We start from the raw sequence: 20,585 nt of genomic DNA on the forward strand, positions 1-20,585 counted from the left end.
TGCAGAGTCAGACAAGTAGTTGCTGGAAAAACTTGAATGCAGTTGATATATAACTCAATTAATAATAAAAGTTAATTAATTGTAACATTCATCGATCTTTAATAATATTTCTGAGTAGATTTTATAGATATCTATGAACAGAATACTCTATGGTAAAGTTGTGATCAATTTTGTGATATGAAAACGTATAAATAGCGCCATTTCAACTCTCTCATCTCGCAATTTACCACATTCAACACCTAAAATTGAGCCACTACCTATTTTAGGCTTTATTCTCTACTTTTACATAATTTTATATTTTTTTTCAACAGAGTTTATATATTAATTACAAATGGAGATATAATCTAGTTCTATAAATATAAATCATAAAAATAATATTAGGGACACATATGTTTTACATGAAATTTACGTTATTTAATAGGATATGTACTTTAGAGGCTTAGAGTATTCATATATTTTAAGGTGAGACTATATTGTTTTTATATATATTTTTTTATTTGTAAAGCTAAATATAAAGTTATATTTTATATAGGGTAAAATGTAGTACACTTTGTGTGGTGATGTTTTATTTATTTTGTCATATTGATTTTTGATATAAATGTTTTAGGTTTTGTAAAAAGATGCATTTTATTTGTAGATCGAGATTAGTATTTATATACCCTTTAGATAGTTGAGAATTGATTATTTATTAATGGATTTTACGAAACATGAGTAATAATTTGGATACATACATAGTTGATGGATCATTGAATTAGCAATAAAAAGCATCGGATGAAAATTGAATATGTGGTCATTTAATATAAGCACCAATCAAATATTACCAACACAGACGCGAGTCTAATATATATATATTATTTTATATATCAGACAGCTCACACTCATTAAATAATTAAATAAATACTATTCTTACACATACGCGGTTACGTGAGCATCGTTGGTTTTCACTTCATTTTACGCCTTTATGTTCGGTAAATTTCACAAGTTTCCTAAATGTCTCTTATTTTATTTTTCTTTTTCCGACTATATAATTTCGTCAGCCCAAACGTTTTATACCAATATGTTACTTCACACTTTTTTTTTCTTCTTCTCAAAATAGTAATAAATATTAGAAAAAGTCCACAATTTAAACGTTAAGTTTTTTTTTTTATATGAAATTAAATACGTTATTACCACCATATTGCATTCATTTTCTCATGCTAGAAAAAAAAACCCTTCACAATTGGAGTCGAAGCAGACACGTGAATTTCAAGATTTTGGTTTTGTTTTTTTAATTTTGATTTATATTTTTATATAAATAGGTAGCTGTCATCTGATCACCAAATTCAGTTTGCCGTTACAAGTTTCGTTACGACGGCTTTCTTAATTATTTTTTAAATTATTATTATTAATAAAACATTAAAAAATAGTTGAAAGCGAACGTTAATCGTTAAAAGTCGCTGTTATAGTGATAAACTATTCTACACGCAGTTTCCTTTCCTTTGCCTAACAGCTTATTACCTGCTTTTTTGTTTCATGACCGGTACTTGCCCGTTGCAGCGGTTATGTAAATATTAATAATAACTGAAAAATATAAATTCCACACATTCATATTTAGATACTATCTTAATCTTATATTTATATCTGATAAGAAAATATAGCATTAGCTATTATGTAACTTTTATTTATTTAATATGATTATAATATTAGTTTATCATTATTTATTATATTTTATTTTGTACGATTTAATTCCTAGTTTATTTATTATTTAAAAATAAACGCTAGTTTGAAATTAATTATAAGAATATATCATAATATGAATAAGGCCAAAAGCCATCACAAAATAATAACGAAACTGTTATTGTAAGTTCCAGACAAAATCATAATAAATAATTAAATAATTAATGAAAGTAACATTATTGTAATGTTTCAAAATTTAAGTAGGAAGTTCATCGATGTACACAATTTATTATTTGAGCAAAGCATAATAATGATTGGGACAACTGACCTTACTACATGTTTTTCTTCTAAAATAGCTTGTGTAAAGTGAAATGTTAAGCTTTGTGTAAATTGAAATGTTACCACATTACTGGCTGTAATATTTAGCATAAGTCTTGGTATGTTGTTAACGTTATTGCTTTTTTTTAATTTTTTTTATTTTGCTACAAAAGCAAATCTGATTTATTATAACTAGGGGTGCACACGGGTTGAGTTTTCGGGTTTCAGGTTCATCGGGTTCGGGTTTTACGGGTTTCGGGTTGAGAAAAATGGTACCAAAACCGATTCGAAATTTTCGGATTTTTTCGAGTTTCGGGTTTTATTTGGGTTGGGCTGGGGCATTTGTGTTTTGGGTTGAAAAACCAAAATTTGCAAAAATACTATTTTTTACACTTTTTTTTTTCAAGAATACAATTTTCTTCAAAAATACCATTTTTTCGGATTTTGGGTTGGACTGGGCAAATTGGATTTTTGGTCGAAAATCCAAAATTTGCAAAATACCATTTTTTACACTTTTTTCAAAAATACCATTTTTTTGGATTCTGGGTTTGAACCCGAAGTCGAGTTTTAACAAACTTCAAACCTAAACCCGACCCGACTTTTGTCGAGTTCGGGTCGGATTTAACCCGAATCCGACGGGTTTTTCAAAAAAACGGGTTTTCGGGTTGCGGGTTTTGCGGGTTTTTCGGGTCAAATGTTTACCCCTAATTATAACTCAGAAAAGATTCTTTTAGCAACAAAAGGGTGCAAACTCCCTAAAAGATGGAGATAAACTTTGCCAATTCATGAGCTACTTTATTCTTATCTCGAGGAATCCATAACAAAGTCAAACTACAACCAGAAAATACAGAAAAAATATTAGAAAATTGTTATATTATGTTAGCCCAACCCAAATGGCAGGCCCAATAACTTTGGACCCAAGAGAGATTCAAGTGAATGTTAAAGGCTGGATAGAGGATGCTACCCAAAAGGAAGAACCGACCCCTTCATCTGAGAAAGAAGACATCAATAAGGAAGATAAGAACCACCAAACCAGGGATGGCGAGAGAGTGCGTGCGCGTGAGACCCCGATGGTTCCAGGAGTTTGTTAGGATGGAGCGACGCTGAGTTGTGGCTGGAGATTGATACTTTCTGTTATTTTTCTTTATCTTCCTAACTGCTTGATATAAATAGACAGTTTGTAATTAGAAAAGGGATGTTGAATGAAATAGCAAGAGATTGCTTGGGAGATTGGCCTTGTCTCGAAGAAGGCTCTCTACTATCACTGGTGCTTTCATTGTCTCTTCATCTCCAACATGAAGAATGAAGAACTCGCTGCCATAATTCAAGCTCTGGAGCTTAGTTTCCAGAATCATTCGGAGGAGCAATTCGCTCGATTCAATGCTAGATTGGATGAGCAGGTTACTCGCTTGGATGACCGTGTGAACCAGCTGCAATCACCCTCGTCGACGCTGCAATAAGGTAAGGGGAGTGCGATTAATGGTCTGGATTCGCCGGCTGTGCAACGACCGGAGGTGGTGATCGAAAACCGTGATGTGAATCAAATCCTCAAGATTCTGCGAGTGAAGGTCCCTCGCTTTGACAAAACAAATGTGGAGGACTGGGTTTACAAAATTAACAAGTTCTTTGATCTGCATGGGGTTTCACCGATATTCGACTGTCAATGGTAGCATTTCATCTTGATGGGCCTCCCTCCACTTGGTTTCAATGGATGGAAAAAGGGGGAGGGTTCTCGGATTGGGAGTCTTTTCTTCGTGCTTTACGAATGCGTTTTGGAGTTTCAATTTATGATGATCCGTCGGGAAGCTGAGTGTTGACTAGTATTATAATGGTATTCAGCCCAAGATAGAAACTTACTCCATTGCTTAGGATTTTCAGCTGTGAATGCCCGAAGGTATTGTTCCAAGTAGCGATTACGATTTGACCATCTGTTTGATGATGGTATGAAGAGCTCATTTTCAATGTAGTACCCATTAACTCGAATAATTTTTTCCAAAATGCACTAGTAAAAATCGGGCTGCGATCCGACACAATAGACCTTGGCATGCCATGTAAACGTATCACCATATGAGAAAAGAGTTCAGCAACCTTGGTGGGCGAATAATGATTTGGCAGGGCCCCAAAATGAGCATATTTGGTAAAGCGATCCACTACCACCAAGATGTTAGTGACCCCAAAAGGGTTTGGTAACCCCACAATAAAATCCATGGCTATATCCTCCCAAACGCGTTCTAGAAGTTCCAGTGTGTTGACGCCGTTTTTCGTCAACAGATAAAAGAAGAGAGCACGTAAACAATTAAAGACAATGGCTAAAACAAACAAACGAATCAGACACGCGGTTTTTACGTGGTTCAGCAGTTAAATCTGCCTAGTCCACGAGTCTCTGTTATTAATCTCAAGATTATCTCTGAACAATCCTTTAGCATGAATTCTCCAGAGTTTTCTCTCAAGAATCAGAAATTCGGTCCTTTACAATGGTGCATCACTTCTCTATTTATAGAGAAAGATGCAGAATACTATCCCACATATTTTGGGTAGTTACTCTTTTGTGAATAAAAATCAATGGCCTTAAATGCCAATAATCAGATATAGAAGGAAACGTTCCCCAAAGATCAGGAAACGCATAACTGACTAAATAATATCCCACGATTTTTGGGGATTTACATCAATAAATGAGGATCATATCCCATATCTACAACACTTGTAGATATTCAAGGTAGTCATTGCGTATCTCTAAGGCTTCATGTCATTGTGCGAGCCACTGACACTTCCCGAGCTGACATTTCTTTCGAGATGGCATATCGAGCTCGAGATCCCTGCTCCGAAGTTGTTTCTGAAGATGAGGGGCTCACAGAGCTATCCTTCGAGATCGAGATCATTTCGAGGTCACCATATTCGAGGTCTGTACCATACTTTGCAGGCTCCGATTTACAATCGTAGAGCATACCCTAACCCTCACGAGACCATTTAATGCGAACTCAGCTTTCGAGGTCATATTTGCCACGGCTCGAAATCTGGGTATAACATTTTGCCCCCTCAAAAGTATTTGTTCGAATCCTAAGAGAAGGAAACTTTTGAACTACTCTTTTCGGGAACCATACCGTCACACTCTTAAAAACGGACACGTGCCAGATGGGTATTGCTCACTTTAGGTACTTGAGTACCTTGGGAACATGCCCACGATCGTTCGTCTGACAGCTTTTCGGCGCTATCTTATCATCGACTCCCCTCCATTCGATCTGTTGAGGATTTCAATCAACGCTCCTGATTAATTCAGTTTTGCCACCTATTTATGCAAGACTCCCTCTTCGTCTTCTTCACATTTTCTCATCACAGACCAGAAAAAAGAAACACTCCCTAAACCTCTTACCACAGTTTATGCTCATTGCATGTTTTCCAGGCCGAAGAAACAAAAGAATCCTGGTTTGTACGAGTCAGTGAGTTCTTTCCTGCAACCTCTTCTCCACTCGATGATTTCGCTGCACTCCCCATTACTGTGTAAGTACGCCATTTTTGTTGTTCCTTTTATACTGTGCTTGCTGTGTATGTTAGTTTACGTTATTAGCATGATGCGATAGGAGGGTTTGAACCGATAGGTTTTTAGGCTTTCTGGATTTTCACTCTGGAAGTTCGTCTCTGGTTTATATCCAGATTCAACGTTTGAATGTGGTTTCAACTTTCTGGGTTTTGAAAATTTTAGGCTATGTTTCTTGTACACCAAGTTTTCGGGTAAAAACCCTTATTCTTGACAATTACACGAAACCCGAAAAAGCCCTTTCCTGGCTAACCGCCACCTTTCTTTCCCTTGAACTTCGGGATTTTCAAAAAATCATCCACGTTCTTTTTCTTCCCTGTGGGACACGCGCCCTGACCCCTTAGCGAGCGTCTAAATTCTTAGTTTCTTGCCCTTAAATCTCCGAGCTCATTCTTTCGAGCTCGTGATCCTTGCATGCATGGCCCTCACCATTTTTTCTTTCTCGTTAGATGTCACAGAATCCGGAAAGACGGTGGGGGTCACTACGAGCAATTCCTTACGAGCCCAAATCTCCGAGCCCGGAATCGATCTTTGCCCGGAACCAGCGTCGGATTAAAGAATACGAGATCGCACGGGAGCAAGAAGACATTCGAGCCCACTATCGTCGCCAGATAGACGAGGTCATCGAAAAGAAGAGAAGGGTCCTTCGAGAAGCCATCTATCCGGAGCCGAACCCCGGACCTAGGCCAGTTCCCCTCGACCCCGCGTTAAAAGTCACGGTAGCATACCATCCGGGGGAACTTCAGTTTTCTTTAATGGCGGAGCCTTCATCTTCGCAGCCTAGGAGGGAGATGTTTGAAGCCGAATTCTACCAGAGCTCGGTTAGCACCTCCGACCAGATAACTGACATCCTGGCCATTCATGGCCTTAGCTCGTTGGACACACTGAAGTGTCGAGCTCCGACAAAGCATGAACGGAGCTGCTTCGCTCCTGGGGGCCGCGATTCCAGTGTGAAATACGCGGCCTGGAGCCAGAAACACCTAGAGGCAGGAGCTTTGCTGCCCCTGAAGTCCTTTTTCAGGGACTTTATCAATTTCGTTGGGTTGGCTCCATTCCAACTCAACACTAATTCATACAGGGTGCTGTCTGCCCTGAGGTCCTTGTTTCACGAGCAGGGGTGGACAGGACCCTCTCCCCAAGAGATTTTATATCTCTTTTGCTTGAAGAGTAATCCCTCCCGAGCTCGGGGAGGAGATGGTTTCTACTATCTTTCGAGCTATCCCAAAGAGACAAAATTTTTTGAAGACCTTCCGAACCATCCCCCTGACTTCAAGAGGGCTTTTTTCTGGACAGACGGTCTATTCCCGTCTCGACATCGTTCGTTTAGGCGAATTCGTAAGTATTCTCGTTACTTTCTATTTTTGAGCTCGAATCTTTAGCCCTTGAATCCATGTTTAGTTGAAGTGTATCTCGCCTTTCAGCTAACTTTCAGCGTCCCACCCCCGACGAGACAATGAAGGAGCACAGAGAGAGCCTGCTCCGACTCCCTTATGGCCGGAGGTCTCTCTCATTTCTGCTACATGAGGACAAGCTTCGAGCTTGTGACTTGTTGGGACAGGGCCAGTCAACCTCTGACTGGTCCAGTAACAAATACGAACACTGGGAGGAAGTGCCTCTGCCCACAGGCATCCTTCCTCCGAGGAGGGAAAAGAAAGCATCTCTCCCAATTCGCTCGAGAAGTCCGCGGTCATGAAATGAGCCCAATGACGAAGCCTCGAGCTCGGACTCCGATGGAGGTAAAACCCTTCCTACTTCGCGAATGTGGTCCCCCACTTTATTAAAACACAGGCCCAATAGACTAGTCTCGTGCCCACAGGATAGATACCACTTCTACATATGGAGTTGGGTAGATGACTGTGTCCATAGGTTTGATAGTGGGCTCGGGAAATACGACACTATGTATACCACGGACGAGATGTGGAATGGGATAGCTGTGCAGTATGGGACCAATGACTATAGGGACCTTTCGAGGTTATCACCAACTTATAGGGAAGGCCCTCCCCCCACCTCTTCTGAAGACGGGGGAATTTCATGGTCCCCAAGCTCAAGCTCGGGGGAAAGTTCCAGTTAGGTTTTTTCTTTCACCACTCTATATATAGTGTTGAAGTAACTTGTATTTCTTTTACTGATTCTGATGACTTGTGCAGGCAACATGGACTCCGACCTCGACGCCCTCATCGACAATGCGGGTGCCAAGAGGAGCAAGCGCCCCAGGGCAAGGGGACTGACAACCAGTCAGCCTGGGAAAAGCTCCAAGAGATCTAGGAAAACGCCTCCTCCTCCCCCGCCGGCTTCGAGCTCTGCTGCTGCGTCGACTGGCCAGACTAACGCCCCCACGACGATACCACCCTCGCAGGCCGTCGTCTCTGTGGTGGCGCCGGCCTCGCAGACTGATATCGCTGCCGTGGTTGAATCCCAACCTCCTGTGGCGGGTCAAATGCCTTCTTCCCAGCTCGTCAAAAGACCTTCTGCTTCCCGAGCTCAGAAGCTAACCATTTCCACCCATATGGATTCGTATGTGGTGGACAATGCGGCCGGTCCTCACGGATCTACGCTGATCTCGGATGTAATGTCCCGGATCGGCCAGAGCTACAACAGTTTTGAGGCCCCTCAGTGGCAGAGTCTAACTGGCACTCGAGACCGCACTGTCCTGTACGAGAAGAGTATCGAGCACACTGCCGCGGTAAGTATCCTTCTATATTCCCTTTGCTTACATTCATGCTGTCTCGAGGCTAATGATGGTTTCTTCCTTTTTTCAGGCTCTTGCTTTCACTGCCCAGCTTAATTACGAGCTGAACAACGAGGTCCATTCGAGCAGGACCCTCGCCCAAGAGGAGAGGGACCTCCACCTTAAAGCGAATGATGACCTGAAGGCAGTGAATACTAAGCTCGAGGCAGTGATTAAGGAGCGTGAGGAAATGGCCAAGGAGCTCGGAAAGCTGAAAAACGAACTCAAGGAGCAGAAGAAAGACAACATCCAGCTTCGGGAGACCAATAAGAAGCTCGAGGAAGACAAGGCCGTCACCCTCGACCTCATGGAGGATATCAAAACCCGCCTTACTGCCGAGATCAAAGAAAAGAAGGAAACGGCGGTCGATTCAGCCATGTACCGGATGTGGGCCTATAACGAAGAACTGGACACCAGTTTTTTGGGTCCCCTCGAGGCGTCCTTCCTCGAACGATGGAATGCTCGGCTTGAGAAGGAAGAGGCTGAGCAGCTCGAGAAGGATAAAGCTGCTCCGAGTACCGTTTCGGAGGGAGCTCAGGAGGATAGTCATGCTATTCGTCCTGAGGGGTCCGGTGCCACTGATGCTGAGAAGGCCAAGGAGACTCCTCTTCTTTGAATCTGACCTCGGGGAGATCAGTTTTCGGGGCTGCGTCCCATTATTTCTGTAATTATTTTAACTTATGCCCACGGGGCTGATACAATTCCCTTTATTATTCTTTTATATGCTTACATTTCTTGGCTCGAAATATTTTGCATATTTTTATAATTGATGGACCGGTTATGTTTATTTATGCATACAAACATAGTTTGGATTTAGGCTCGAAATTCGATGCATTCATGCATAGTTTATTCGAATTATCCGTTTCCAACCTCGTTATTTATCAAGGTCGGACATTACTGTAACCATGAACTGAAAAGTACTTATATGGCATGTAATATGAATGATTTGGTTAATCTTTTTAGTCACTTTTCCTCATCCTTAGTGTCTTAGCTCCGAGGTTATGAGTTCGAAACTATTTTAAGATGTTCCAGCCTCGATCTCGACATATTTTGTGACGAGTTTAGGCTCCCATTTATCATTGATCGATAATTTGGCTGGTTTGTTCCAAACCTGTTATGCTTGCACATCTGGTTAACTCCAAACGTTTTTGGTTTTTGGTAGCTCGGTAATGTCCGAACTATCTAAGCCCGCGTACTTGGTTATTTCCAAATACTTAATGTTTTTTATAATTCGGTTAAGTCCGAACTATCTAAGCTCGCTCGGTTAAGTCTGAACTATCTAAGCTCGCGTATTTGGTTATATCCAAATACTTTTTTGTTTTTGATAACTCGGTTAAGTCCGAACTATCTAAGCTCGCGTATTTGGTTATATCCAAATACTTTTTTGTTTTTGATAACTCGGTTAAGTCCGAACTATCTAAGCTCGCGTATTTGGTTGTATCCAAATACTTTTTGTATTTTTTATTTTTTTAAGCTGGAGGTATGTATACCAATGTTGCCCCCTTAATATCCTATGAGTGTGACCATAGGTTATTAAATTAAGAGAGATTGCAAAAATAAAAATAAATTACATGTGAAACAAAGTAGACCCTTTATTTGAAATTCAAAAACAAACTAAGTACAGAAAATCATGGTTACGGGCGACACTTCCTACACTATTGATAATATGGTCTAAGGTGTTCGCCATTCCATGCTCGTGGTATGAGGCTCCCATCTAATCTCGCAAGTTTGTATACGCCAGGGCGGATGACTGATTCTATCTGGTATGGTCCTTCCCAGTTTGGCCCGAGTACTCCTGCTGCTGGATCTCGGGTTGCTAAGAATACTCGTCTCAAAATCAGGTCTCCTACTCCGAACTTTCGACTTCGAACCCTTTTATTGAAATATCTTGTTGTTCGTTGCTGGTAAGCAGCATTTCTCAGCTGAGCCTCCTCCCTTTTTTCTTCGATCAAGTCTAGGGTTTCTTCGAGCTGAGTATGATTGGAACTTTGGTCGTAAATCTGAGTTCGAATTGTTGGAATTTCGACTTCAATGGGCAACATTGCCTCGCAGCCGTATGCTAGAGAAAATGGGGTATGTCCAGTTGATGTCCGAGCTGTAGTTCTATATCCCCAAAGGACTTGGGGTAATTCCTCAGGCCATCGTCCCTTTGCTTCTTCCAAATTTTTCTTCAAGGAACTCTTGAGAGTTTTATTAACGGCTTCGACCTGACCGTTCGCCTGAGGGTGAGCCACTGACGAAAAGCTCTTGATTATGCCGTTCTTGTTACAAAAGTTGGTAAATAAGTCGCAGTCAAACTGGGTTCCGTTGTCAGACACAATCTTTCTTGGCACTCCATATCGGCATACGATGTTCTTTACCACGAAATCTAGGATCTTCTTTGAAGTTATGGTCGCTAGTGGTTCAGCCTCTGTCCATTTTGTGAAGTAATCAACCGCGACCACAACATACTTTACTCCTCCTTTGCCAGTTGGGAGTGAGCCTATGAGGTCGATGCCCCATACCGCAAAAGGCCATGGGGACGTCAACATGGTTAGTTCGGAAGGTGGAGCTCGGGGTATCGTGGCGAATCTCTGGCACTTGTCGCATTTTTTCACGAACTCGAAAGAATCCGTTTTAATGGTCGGCCAGAAATATCCTTGGCGTATAATTTTCTTGGATAGGCTATGCCCCCCGGTATGATCTCCGCAGAACCCTTCATGAATTTCTTCAATAATCTTCTTTGCCTCGGGGGGAGTCACGCATCTGAGCAATGGCATGGAATACCCTCTTCTGTATAGCCTTCCATCCAGGATGGTGTATCGAGGAAGTTGATACATTAGTTTTCGAGCCTGACTTCGATCTTTTGGAAGAATTCCATTTTCGAGGTATTCAACGATCGGACTCATCCAGGTCGGTTCTGTCTCGATCATGCACACATCTTCCTTGTCTGACTCAGTAATGCTAGGTGCTGACAAATGTTCTATGGGTACAACATTCAGCTCCTCATTTTCAGTGGAAGTGGCGAGCCGAGCTAAGGCATCTGCATTTGAGTTTTGTTCTCGGGGAACTTGTTCGATTGCATAAAACTCAAAAAACTCCAATGCGCACTTTGCCTTCTCCAGATAAGCTGCCATTTTTGTGCCACGAGCCTGATACTCTCCCAAGATTTGATTAACTATGAGCTGAGAGTCGCTGTAGCAATGTATAGCTCTGGCCTTGAGTTCCTTTGCTATTCGTAGTCCCGCCAGTAAAGCCTCGTACTCAGCTTCATTATTAGATGCTTTAAAGCCGAACCTTAATGCAGAGTGAAATTTGCTCCCTGCAGGGGTGATCAGAATAACTCCTGCCCCCGCTCCATTTTCATTTGACGACCCGTCGACGTAAAGTTTCCACAGCTCGTGGGCCGTGGTTGTTACCTCGTCGTCGGCTGTACCGGTGCACTCTACTATAAAATCTGCCAACGCTTGTGCCTTAACGGTTGTTCTCGGATGGTAGGTGATCTCGAATTGTCCGAGCTCAACAACCCACTTAAGGAGTCGACCAGATGCCTCTGGTTTGGACAAGACTTGCCTTAATGGTTGATCTGTCAGTACATGGATAGGATGTGCCTGAAAGTAAGGGCGGAGCTTTCGAGATGAGTGGATCAGACTGAGGGCGAGTTTCTCCATCAGTGGATACCTTGACTCTGCCCCCAGTAATCTTTTACTGATGTAGTAGACGGGTTTCTGTATTCTCTCTTCCTCTCGGACGAGCACCGCGCTTATCGCGTGTTCAGTTGTTGAGAGATATAAGAACAGTACTTCTCCCGTCTCAGGTTTCGATAGGATAGGTGGTTCGGCTAAGTGCCTTTTTAGCTCTTGAAAGGCTAGCTCGCACTCGTCTGTCCATTCGAACTTTTTACTTCCTTTCAATAAGTTGAAGAACGGGAGACCGCGGTCCGTTGACTTCGAAATGAACCTGCCCAGAGCTGCCATCCTGCCAGTCAAGCTTTGAACATCTTTATGCTTCCGAGGTGAAGGCATATCGATCAGGGCCTTTATTTTATCGGGATTAGCCTCGATTCCACGAGAGTTGACAATGAAACCCAGAAATTTCCCTGAAGACACCCCAAAAGTGCACTTATGAGGATTCAACTTCATGTTGTACTTTCTGAGCACGCCAAAGCACTCTTCGAGGTCATCAACATGGTTCTTGTTAAGTTGAGACTTTACAAGCATGTCGTCAACATAAACTTCCATGTTGTTCCCTATTTGCTCTGAGAACATCATGTTTACGAGCCGCTGGTACGTGGCTCCGGCATTCTTGAGTCCGAATGGCATGACATTGTAACAGTAGAGTCCTTTATCCATAATGAAGCTCGTATGCTCTTGGTTGGGGGCATGCATGGGAATCTGGTTATATCCAGAATAGGCATCCATGAACGACATCAGACCATGCCCCGCCGTGGCATCCACGAGCTGATCAATTCTCGGTAGGGGAAAACAGTCTTTCGGGCAGGCCTTGTTGAGGTCTGAGTAGTCAATGCACGTCCTCCATGTCCCATTGGGTTTCGGGACCAACACTGGATTGGCCACCCAATCAGGGTAAAAAGCGTCCCTTATAAAATTATTTGCTTTCAGCCTGTCCACCTCCTCCTTTAGTGCTTTCTTTCTGTCTTCATCCAGCTGCCTTCGCTTTTGCTGCTTCGGAGGAAAGCTTTTTTCTATATTCAATGCGTGGCTCACTACATTAGGGCTTATTCCCACCATGTCAGAGTGGGACCACGCGAAGACATCTTGGTTTTTCTTCAGAAAGCAAATTAATTGCTATTTTGATTCGTCTAGGAGGTGTTTCCCGACCTTCACCTTTTTCGAGGGATCAGATTCATCGAGCTGAACCTCTTTGAGCTCCTCCAAAGGTTGGAGGTCAATCTTCTCTTCAATCCTTGGATCGATCTCCTCATCAATTTCTAAAACTGTCCCATCTTTATACTGTCTGACAACAAGTGCTTGCGCGCTTGTCTGTTTCTTTCCCCTTAAGGAAATGCTGTAGCACTCCCTTCCTGCCAATTGATCTCCTTTCAATGTTCCGACCCCGCTTGGAGTTGGGAACTTAAGGGCTAGATGCCTTACAGATGAGACTGCCCCCAGCCCGACCAGGGCGGGTCTCCCGAGCAATACATTGTAGGCAGATGGTAACTCTACTACCACGAACTCCATCATCTTGGTCACCGAGACTGGATAATCTCCCAAGGTCACAGGGAGTTCAATGGACCCCATACAAGCGGTTCCTTCTCCAGAAAAGCCGTACAAAGTGGTTGCACAAGCTCTCAGGTCGCGAAGGGAGAGTCCCATTTTTTCTAGGGTTGCTTTATAAAGAATGTTAACTGAGCTCCCATTGTCTATGAGAACTCGGCGCACTCTTTTGTTAGCAAGCTGTAGGGTGATGACGAGCGGATCATGATGAGGGAACTGGACGTGAGAGGCATCCTCCTCGGTGAAGGTTATAGGCTGAGTCTCAACCCTTTGGCTTTTTGGTGCCCTTGGTTCGGGTTCATATGGAGACCCGTCCCCAGTCTTCAGCTCATTCACATATCGTTTTTGCGCATTTCTGCCCCCTCCTGCGAGATGAGGACCTCCCGAGATGGTTATTACGTCCTCTCCATCTATCGGCGGAGGCCTATCCTCATCCCGAGATCGGGAGTTATTATTCTGTGTTGCCGGAAGCGCGGCTACTCTCTGGCTGGCAGTAGCCTGTCCAGTATTCTGGTTTTTGACATACTGCTGGAAATAACCTCTCGAGATCAATCCTTCGATCTCGTCCTTCAGCTGTCGGCACTCATCAGTTGTGTGGCCGGTGTCCTTATGAAATCGACAATACTTGCTGGAGTCCCTCTTGGACTTTTGATTCCTCATTGGATCCGGACGCCTGAAGGGGACCTGGTTTTCATTAGCCAGGTATATGTTTTCCCGAGACTCGTTGAGCTCGGTATGCACTTTATATACGGAGAAATATCTTTCTCCTTTTTTCTTCTTTCCTCCATCAGCCTCGGGATTATTTCCCTCGCTTTTTTTTCTCTTGGAAGGATTCTCCGAGGTAGGCTGTGTAACTAGAGGGTCAACCGAGGTTGAGGCGGAGTTAATGTTTATCGTTGTAGTTTCGGTCTGTGAGGTCGCTTTGAGTGTTGACCTCGCTTCCTCTACATTGACGAATTTCTGCGCCCGTCTGTTAAACTCGGTTATCGACCTCACCGGTTTCCCTTGTATGTCATCCCAAAGTGCACTCCCGGGTAAAACACCAGCTCGGATGGCCATCAAGTGCCCGCTGTCATCCACGTCACGAGCTCGGCCGACCTCTAGATTAAATCTTGTCAGGTAGCTCTTTAGTGTTTCGCCTGGTTGTTGTCGGACGTTAGTCAAAGTGGATGCTTCGGGTCTGACTCCCACCATAGCCCGGAACTGCTTCTTGAAGTCTCTAGACAATTGATCCCACGAAGTTATAGAATGTCTCTTGTACTTCTCGAAACAACTCTTGGCAGGCCCGGCCAATGATGTTGGAAACAACATACATCTGAGCTCGTAACCCACGTTACTAGCTCTCATGATAGTGTTGAACGTACTCAGATGGCTGCATGGGTCGGTTTTTCCTTCAAACGCTGGGACGTGAGGAATCCGGAACCCTTGGGGGAACTGAGTGTTAGAAATATTGGGAGCAAACGGCTCGAGCTCCTCATCGGAGTCCTCATATCGACCGTTTCCTCGCTCATTCTTCAAAAGCCTAAAGGCTTTTTCGAGCTGATCGATCCTTTCTTGTACTGGGTCCTTAGGCGGTGTTTGGAATTGATAGTCATTAATCGCGATCCCAGGCTCGCGTCTCCGTGAGGGATCTCTACGCCCATTCAGATGATTCCTAAGATCCTGGTTTGTCTGATCTCCCTTTCCCCTGCTCTGATTCAGGTGATTGCGCAGGTCGGGATGGCTCTTGTGATTCCCAGTATTTTTACGACCCCGGTCGTGTTTACTGACAGACCTTGTTTCTCCGGACTCATCGCTAGTGAAACTCATCGATCAGTCATTTCGTGGTGGATCCTTTCTACGTCGCCTCGTCACTGCAGTGCGAGATCGGGACGTCTGACTTCTCTCGGATGGCGCGCCTTTCCGCCCCTGGAACGTCTCCCCCTCTCCTTGTCTCTCCCCTGTACGCCCTTGATCCTGATCTCGACCAGGTTGAGCGTTCCTGCGGGGAGGTGAAGGATATCTTATGGGAGACGGAGGAAACCGTATAGGTGACGGTGGTTGCCGTCCTTGCCTCGGCCTGGAAGGTCCAGAATTTTCCCGAGATGGGCCGGTTGCGTTTGGTGCGCTACCAGGAACCTGAGTCCGAGCCTCGACAGGAGCTTGGTTATTCTCAGTTCCTGCAGGCACTTCCACAGGTGGATTAGGCGGGACCCGAGCTCGGGTACTCCTCTGAGGCCTAGAAGGAGCAGATGGCTCTGTTGGTGCTGGAGGCTGAGCTGGCCTCCTTGTGTTAGCATTTTTTTGTGGACGCCCACGGGGCCTCCGGGGAGGAACGTGCACGTCCCTTGGAGGAGGGGCTCGGTCTTCGCGCGGAGGTGGGGGCTGAGCCACCTGCGCCTCCGCGGCTATCCTAGTCAACTCCTCGTTACGTTTGTTGGCATCTGCCAGCAGTTGTTTCAGCTGCCGATTCTCCAATTCTACAATAGGGACATAACGCTCAGGGTTATAATACATGTCCTCATCCCTTGGTTGTGGAGGTGGTCCCCGGGAATCAGAGGATCTACTCCTTTCTTCAGCGTCCGGGTTCTCCATTGGTTGTTTTCCAGGACGCCTTGGGTAATTTTCTTCAGGAGTATTCTGATTGTTTGTAGCCATGAATCTTTCTGGGATGGATGCTTGAGGCTCTCAATGAAAGCACCAAACTGTTGACGCCGTTTTTCGTCAACAGATAAAAGAAGAGAGCACGTAAACAATTAAAGACAATGGCTAAAACAAACAAACGAATCAGACACGCGGTTTTTACGTGGTTCAGCAGTTAAATCTGCCTAGTCCACGAGTCTCTGTTATTAATCTCAAGATTATCTCTGAACAATCCTTTAGCATGAATTCTCCAGAGTTTTCTCTCAAGAATCAGAAATTCGGTCCTTTACAATGGTGCATCACTTCTCTATTTATAGAGAAGGATGCAGAATACTACCCCACATATTTTGGGTAGTTACTCTTTTGTGAATAAAAATCAATGGCCTTAAATGCCAATAATCAGATATAGAAGGAAACGTTCACCAAAGATCAGGAAACGCATAACTGACTAAATAATATCCCACGATTTTTGGGGATTTACATCAATAAATGAGGATCATATCCCATATCTACAACACTTGTAGATATTCAAGGTAGTCATTGCGTATCTCTAAGGCTTCACGTCATTGTGCGAGCCACTGACACTTCCCGAGCTGACATTTCTTTCGAGATGGCATATCGAGCTCGAGATCCCTGCTCCGAAATTGTTTCTGAAGATGAGGGGCTCACAGAGCTATCCTTCGAGATCGAGATCATTTCGAGGTCACCATATTCGAGGTCTGTACCATACTTTGCAGGCTCCGATTTACAATCGTAGAGCATACCCTAACCCTCACGAGACCATTTAATGCGAACTCAGCTTTCGAGGTCATATTTGCCATGGCTCGAAATCTGGGTATAACACAGTGGTTGCAGCAACCCATAGGGGGCAGCAGGTGAGTATTCCACTGTTTGGCAGATCACACATGCTTGCACAAATTTTCGCACTTCAGTTTTTATACCTGGCCCGTAAGAATGTGCGCTCCGAACCAGCATGTCCGCCCACTGGAGTCTCATGGAATTCCTTCATAAGTCGTTGCTTAAGATTAGAATGGGTACTCACTCGGAGGCACTGCTTGTAGTATAATAACCCATCTCGTATTGAGTAGTCCGAACTATTGAGTGTGTTACACCCAGATTTCGAGACTTGAAGTTGCGACCTCGAAAGATGGATTCGTCAGGTGTGAGCTCGCGATAGTTAAAATACATGTTCGTAATCTAGACGCCAAATCTTCAAAGCAGGTGGCAACCTCGAAGATAGGTAGCCTTGAAGTCCTTATAAGCTCGAAATTCAGAACATCGGAGTATGTCCATTGTCGAGTAGCCTCGGATCAAGTGGTTCGAGCTTAGCATGGGTGTGAGCTCGGAATAAGGCAGCCTCGGTGATATTTACCCACTCTGAGCTGGTCTTGGGGAATGTGATACAACTCGTAATTTACTCAGAGACCTAGACTGGCATGATGCTGATTGCTGATCTCGAACCGGTTAGTGAATCACCTGAGGAGATGCAGTCCATGTATTCAAGAGATATTTATTGTTGTAACTTCCCTACAATAAATGGATATTAACTAGTTGGTTATACGCCCCCTAGTCTTCAGGGGACGTTTCCTTGTATATGGGAGTTACAAACGTTAAAGTAATTAAATTTATTAATGAACAAAATAACTTCCTGAAATGTGCGAGATTGTATTATGAGATCTCCTCTATAAATAGAGAGGTCATGTACCTTTGTAAATGACCGAAATTTTGTGATCTTGAGAGAATCTCTGGAGAATTCATCCCTGAAGAATTTCCAGAAATTTCCCAAGTTCTAATAAAAAAGACTCGTGGACTAGGCAGAGTTAATTGCTAAACCACGTAAAAAACTCTCATTGTTTTACTGTGTTATTCTTGCCATAGTTTTTACTGTTTACGTGCTCTACATTTTAAGTTGACGAAAAACGGCGTCAACAGTTTGGTGCTTTCATTGAGAGCCTTAAGCAGTACGATCCCTGAACTGCTATGGCTGCGAATGATCAAAATATTCCTGAAGAAAACTATCCACGACGCCCTGGGAAGCAGCCAATGGTAAATCCGGAAAACGAAGAGAGAAGTGAGTCCTCCGACTCTTGAGGACCTCCAGCACCTCCATCCCCAACGGATGATGAGGACATGTACTATAATCCTGAACGGTACGTCCCCATTGTGGAATTTGAAAACCGATAGTTGAGAAAACAGTTGGCTGAGGCCAATAAGCGGAACGAGGAATTGGCTAGGTTAGCCACGGAGACCCAGGCGGCTCAGCCCCCACCTCCGCGTGAGAACCAAGCCCCACCTCCGAGGGACATGCATGTTCCTCCCCGCGGGCCTTGTGGACGACCTCGAAAAAATGCTGCCACAAGGAGACCAGAGCAACCTCTGCCACCGGCAGAGCAATCCGCTCCCTCGAGACCCCGAAGAAGTACTCGAGCTAGGGCTCTGGTTAATTCAACTGCAGAGGTACCAGTGGAAACTGGGAATAATCGAGACCCTACAGAGGCTCGGACTCAAATCCCTGGTAACACGCAAAATGTTATCGACCCAACACGGGCGAATTCAAGACCGTCTAGACCTCGAAATGGGTGGCAGCCACCGTCACCCATACGATTCCCTCCATCGCCTATAAGATACCCTTCACCACCTCGCAGGAACGCTCAACCAGTTCGAGATGATGAGGAAAGGCGTGCAGGAAGGAAACAAGGAAATAGAGAAGCCTTCAAGGAACGAAGAGGCGCCCAGCCTACAAGAAGTCAAATGTCTCAGTCTCGTACTGCAGAGACGAGGCAGCATGAAAGAGATCCATCTCGAAATAATCATGCAACAAGCCTCACTAGTGACGACTCAGGAGACACTAGATCAGTCAGTATGTATGATTGAGGTTAAAGAAATACTGGGAACAACAGGAACCGCTTTGACCTGCGGGAACACTTGAATCAGAATCGGGGTAATGGTAACCCATCGAACCCGGACTTGAGAGACCACCTAAATGGGCGTAAAGATCCCCTGCAAAGGCGCGAGCCTGGAATTGTGATCAATGATAGCCAATTTCAGGCAAGACCCCCTGCAGACCCAGTTCAAGAAAGAATTGATCAACTGGAAAAGGCCTTTAGGCTCTTGCAAAATGAGCGAGGTCGAAGTCAGGATGAGGATTCTGACGAGGTGCTCGAACCATTCGCTCCCCATATTTCCAACACTCTGTTTCCTCAAGGGTTTCAGATCCTTCATGTCCCGCCTTTTGAGGGGAAGTCCGACCCATACAGCCATCTGAGTACATTTAATACCATAATGAGAGCAAGTAATGTGGGTTACGAGCTCAGGTGCATGTTATTTCCAGCATCGCTTACGGGACCAGCAAAAGGTTGGTTCGAGAAATATAAAAGACATTCGATCACTTCTTGGGATCAGCTATCAAAGGATTTCAAGAAACAGTTCAGAGCCATGATCGGGGTAAGACCCGAGGCATCAACTCTGACTAACGTTCGGCAATAGCCAGGCGAGACATTGAAAAGCTACCTTACGAGGTTTAATTTGGAAGTTGCCCGAGCTCGAAATGTGGATGACAACGGTCATCTAATGGCTATCCAAGCTGGAGTAATGCCGGGAAGCCCTCTCTGGGATGATATGCAGAGAAAACCGGTGAGGTCCTTAACCGAGTTTAATAAGCGAGCTCAGAGGTTTGTCAATGTAGAGGAGGCGAGGTCAACACTGAATATGACTTCTCAGCCTGTAACTACAACGATAAACGTAAACTCTACCTCAACCTCGACGGACCCACCAGTTTCAAAGCCTCCCGCGGAAAACCCTTCCAAAAGAAAGAAGAACGAAGGGAGTAACCCCAAGGCAGAAGGGGGAAAGAAGAAGAAGGGGGAAACGTATTTCTCTGTGTACAAAGTGTACACCGAGCTCAACGAGTCTCGGGAGAACATATACCTGGCTAATGAAAACCAGGTCCCTTTCAGGCGTCCAGAGCCCATGAGAAATCAGAAGTCCAAGAGGGACTCCAGCAAGTACTGTCGATTTCATAGAGACACTGGGCACACTATTGATGAATGCAGATAGTTGAAGGACCAGATCGAAGGATTGATCTCAAGAGGCTATTTCAGACAGTATGTCAAAAACTAGAGTAATAATCAGGCTTCTACTAGCCAGAGGGCAGCTGCGCCATAACCTGCTCAAAACAATAATTCCCGAGCAAGGGAAGAAGATAGGCCCCCTCCAATTGATGGAGAAGACGTGATAACCATCTCGAGTGGGCCTCATCTCGCAGGGATGGGCAGGAACGCCCAAAAGCGATATGTGAACGAGCTAAAAAATGGGGAAGAGTCTCCTTATGAACCCGAACCTAGAGCTCCAAAATGCCAAAAGATTGAATCACAGCCGATAACCTTTACTGAGGACGACGCATCCCATGTTCAGTTTCCCCACAATGACCCACTGGTGATCACTCTCCAGCTCGCGAATAAGAGAGTTCACCGAGTTCTCATAGACAATGGGAGCTCAGTGAACATTCTCT

This window comes from Humulus lupulus, chromosome 5 (assembly GCF_963169125.1).
Source record: "Humulus lupulus chromosome 5, drHumLupu1.1, whole genome shotgun sequence".
In the NCBI taxonomy this organism is placed as follows: Eukaryota; Viridiplantae; Streptophyta; class Magnoliopsida; order Rosales; family Cannabaceae; genus Humulus; species Humulus lupulus.